Source organism: Brassica napus, unplaced genomic scaffold (assembly GCF_020379485.1).
Source record: "Brassica napus cultivar Da-Ae unplaced genomic scaffold, Da-Ae ScsIHWf_2070;HRSCAF=2721, whole genome shotgun sequence".
NCBI lineage: Eukaryota > Viridiplantae > Streptophyta > Magnoliopsida > Brassicales > Brassicaceae > Brassica > Brassica napus.
Genome location: NW_026015484.1, coordinates 7,501 through 12,500, shown reverse-complemented (window position 1 = coordinate 12,500; position 5,000 = coordinate 7,501).

Below are 5,000 nucleotides of genomic sequence, written 5' to 3'. Positions count from 1 at the left end.
AGCTCTTGACGAGACAAATCCATCAGAGCAAACCGTTCGTCGATCCGATCTCAGACGCGCCAACACTCGCAGCAACAATACACGGCGCCGACTTAGTTCGTGGAACCCTAATCCGAGCAAACAAGATTTTCTATCCAAATTCAAATCTTGTGAAAGGAGCTGAAGAGGAGTTAGTGCGAAGAACCCTAAATTGTTTTTGCTTGCATTCTGGCTTGCATACATCCGATCAGATCCAGCCCTAAGGTGTTTCTGATCCTAGACGTCCTCAGCTCCCTGTTCAAAACAAAGCCAGTCCACGATCCAAGTGAGACAGCTCGCAATCTAGATCAGCTTGCATTCGCGAAATAGACAGCACGCGTCCGAGGTTTATCCGTCCATCTTGGTGGTCCGGTTCAACCCTACAAACAGAGGTATACAGATTAATCTGAGAACCTAGTGATCAAACCTAAAACCCTAAGAGTTCGTGATCACTAGATTGAAATCGATTCCAACTAGAACATGTTTGATTGTTTTATTGTTTCTGATTTAAATCTGGAATCAAAACCCTAAACCTTAAAAGCTAGAATCCGACTTTAAAAGTGATCTTGCTTGATTGATCGAGGTTTAGGATTGATAGATTGATTGATAGATCTAATCTCTAAATTCGAAATCCTTAAAGGCCTTGAAACCCTTAATCGGTTACTTGAAAGTTTTAAAACCCTAATCTCGATTTTAAAATTCTAAAGGCCTTGAAACCTTAAAACTTTAAAGGATTGAAAAGTTTTAATATTGTTATTGAATGAGAGTTAGGTTGCTAGATTGATTGATCCTAAAATCTAGTTGAAACATTACCAACCTTGAAATTGGTAAACTTGATATGTATTGTGTGGCATTGTGTTTTGTCATGAATCATATTGGACGACCGTAAGGTCTAATGCATTGCACACACACGTGGCCTTGTGCCCTTGATAGATTAAAAGCCGTGTGGCTTAATACATATCTAAGAGGCCGTGTGGCCTAGCATCCGGATGATCACATATGACCCGGACTGCATCATGAACCGATCCTTAAGATCGTTGTATCACATAATAATCGTGAAAGTTTAAGGCATTACATTGCAAAGCCGTATGGCCTTATATCCGGATGGATATATAAACCAGATTATAACATGAACCAATCTCTAAGATTGCTGTATCACACTAACATGGCCGTGTGACCTGACTCACACCATGATCGATTATTTTCATAGATGCGTAAGAACTTGTTTGTGGCCGAGCTTGCTATATCATGCGGCTGCATGACCACATTATGAACCTAAATTTAAATAACAATGTGACTCAGATATCGAAAAGGGACTTGGTGATATAATCACCAAGGACAACAATGAGAATGAATTGGTACATGATTCCATCATCTCATTGAAGGTCTAAAAGATCAGTACATCATTATGGAAAATCCACTAGACTTTGGGTATGCTTCACAGCATAGAAATTACCACCATAAAACGGTGTTGCTTCCAAAGGCTAGAAATGACTAGAAGAATCTAAGATTCTTGGATTACAAAGTCATGGATGAGTACAACTCAGTCTTGTTTAAGACAGTCTCAATGCTGAGACTTTGTGGTGAAGTAGTAACCAAGAAAGAGTTACTAGAGAAGACCTATTCCACATTCCATGTGTTGAATGTCATACTACAACAGTATAAAAGGCTTCGCCACTTATACTGATCTAAATCGAAGAGCTTCATGGCAAGACCAAATTTCGATACGACTAGTCTTATTGCTTTATGATTGCATTTGTGTTTGCTTTAAGGATCATTCACGATTTTTATATATAATGGAATTGGTTTTAAGTTTATTGAATCTTGCCTGATCTTACTTGAACATATGGATGTTTTAAAGTATTGCCTAAAGGGCATAAAACCAATAAAACCATGAATGGTATAGCAAGCATAGTAAAGAAACTATGGCTAAGGCATTTGCCTATAAGGCATTATATACACCCAAAGAAAACGTGGTCCATTGAGTTATAATGAATGGTTTCCAAATAAGAAACAATGGACAAACTAGAAGGAAGCAAGTTCCTTCAGATTTTGAAAGAAAAATCGCCTAAGACCTTGAAAGAAAGTGATCGAAAACTATACCAATGATCCCTACTGATTTAAAACTATGCTACAAAGATCAGTATGATAAGAGGCAAGAGAGGTGGTGACTATAAAGACATAGCCCACGAAATTATACACTATATGGCAAGATAGGATTAGCCTTCCTAAAGTTTAAACTTGATGCAAAGAAATTGAAAAGGCACAAAGTTATCCCGTAAAGATCTCACGTTGTGAAACATGTACACATAGGGAAACTCATTAGGCTTAATAATCCCAAAGCACCACGACCTTATAGTATGGTCATGAGGGGGAGAGAGGATAAACCCATGATCAATACTACAAGTTCGTGTACTATGGTCTAAAGACCATGTTATATGGCTCGGCCATTACTCGGCCATAAAGGGCCATTACCCGGCCAAAGAGAGACCATGATACAAACGGCCAAACCAAAGAGGCTATCACCTATAAACAGCTTGGCCACGACTTGGCCATGACTTGGCCGTGACTTGTCTGAATAGTGCAGGCTTGGCCGCACACAGTCCATGACTCGGCCAAAGAGGCCGAAGAGACCATGAGAGACAACGGCCTGGCCGCAAAGGCCATAACCGGCCGGAAAGGCCATTACCTATAAAAGGTTCGGCCATTACCTATATGCTTGGGGACATAATGAATTTACATGTATAGAATGATAAATAAGATCATATGCATCAGGCCATATAAGTGAGCATAGATATTCCCATCTAAAGAATGAATACGGGTCATTAAAACCAGACATACCATCTTAAGAGATTCCGAAATAAACCACCACATACATATGTGTGCCGTCTAAGATGGAACCTCAGAAGAGGATTGGGAATATATGTTGGATAGGAGTAACACTTTCTCCACGAATTCAAAGAGACCTTGAGCCAAAACATGGGTGATTGAATAAAGGCCAGGTACGGATTGCATGACCAAAAGCATCCGACTATCCAAACATTAAAGGAGAAAGATTATAAGCTGGATAAAGAAAGAGTAAAGGAATGGTTTTAACCATCATTGTCTTGGCAAGATCCTCGGACTAGAGAATATGATATAAGACGTCCAAAGAAAGATTATACAAAGCTATCTAATTGAGAAGCTAATCGAGATGCCAGACACTGACCCGAAAAGAATGATTAAGTCATAACCAGCTTAGCACCAAATGAAACGTCCTAAAAGAGACATAATCAAGTTGCTATAGAGTCTATACAAGATAGACCAAGTGTTCCATAAGAGTAAAGAACTCGGATAGAAAGAAAAAGGTGCATAGAATGATAGATCCGAAGTTATAAGAGAAACCATACAGACATTGAGAAAAGGCTGCGCAGCTACACATCTAAGGTACCAAACTATGTAGTCTTGGGACGCCAAGCTATTAGGTAACAAAGGTCCTGGATAATGAAATCTCAAAGTGATCAGATCATGTCTGGAACATAATGGAACCACATGAAAGTGTCGACACACACACACATGAACATCTATATAAAGATGCATAAGAGAATAGCACTTGAACATAAAGAGATAAGCAAGGATCAGTGAACCCACGAATGAGTACTCACCATACAATCATAGAATCATAAAGATTATAAAGAATAGAAAGAAAAACGTGGAGGTTCAAGTATCTAAAGAGAGATGAGCGTATTGGCCATGTACATATACAGAAACGCCATCCGATAAACCAGTGAAATAGATGGATCTTGTGAGATAAAGAAACCGTGAGAGAAGACACATAATCACGTGACCTAGAGTGTCCATGTCTTCATATTAACAGCATTAGATCATAGCTTGCACAAGGTACTCACAAAGATCAAAGGAACAGATTATAAGGAGATGAACTCCTATGTGGTGATTGCTGCTACAGAATTCGAAATGACAAAGGTCTGGTCATAAGAAAGAAAATAGATACAAGATGTAGTAAGCAGCATATGGATCACTGGATAAGATAAGATAAGATATAGAATGAAAGAACAGCTTCGTTCCTAAGCTGATTCATGGACTGAAAAGCAGCTGCATATAGTAAAAGAAATTGATCACACATGATCATTGATCTTGGAGTTGTATAAAAGACAATCCAATAAACAGTCCATATACATAAGAGGTTTTATAAGAAATTCCTTGTGCTTATACTAAACCTAAAAGAGGTTAGTAAATATAGAATGAAATCCATGTAGGTGACTGGCTAAAACGTCCAGCACACCAGCTGAGAGCGTCCGGCTCTCTGGCCAAAAGCGTCCAGCCCTTAGGCTATAAGCGTCCGGCTCTGTCCATCCAAGGGCGTCCGGCCCCTTCTACCAAAGGACATCCGGCTCATATCCTTGATCACGGCTAGTATAAAAGATCAACCAACAGGTTGTAATCCGACATCAGATCCCTTAAGGATCCGGCATAGCATAATAGTTTACTGCTGCTGTATAAACTTTGTCGAAAGGTTAAGAGGAGATATTTGATCTACCCTTCCTGGTCGGATACCAAAAGTGTTATAAGCCCGTGAAGTCAAGATCCATGACCTAATAATGTATATTAAGCATGTGATATGATCCACAGCAACTAAGGTCATGAGACGCCATCATAAGTCATTACCTAAGGCAAGAAAGATCGATGTCCATACATGAGAGTGTTCGGCCGCAGAGCCATGATAAGAGATTGTAAACCTCAAAGCAATAATCATTGAACACTCATAAGGTTAATAAGTGGACAAGTATGGACGTGGTCTATGAACTAGACATGGATCGACCAGATTGAAACATGGTCGAATGATAACTGTCCAAACAAAGTTAAGAGTTTGATGTTCGACGATCACATCTAGACTATGGACAGATGCAAACACGTTTTGTAAAGACCTAATAGTGATCCCTGAGGACAATGTGATTGACATTGCTTAGCACACATGCTTAACC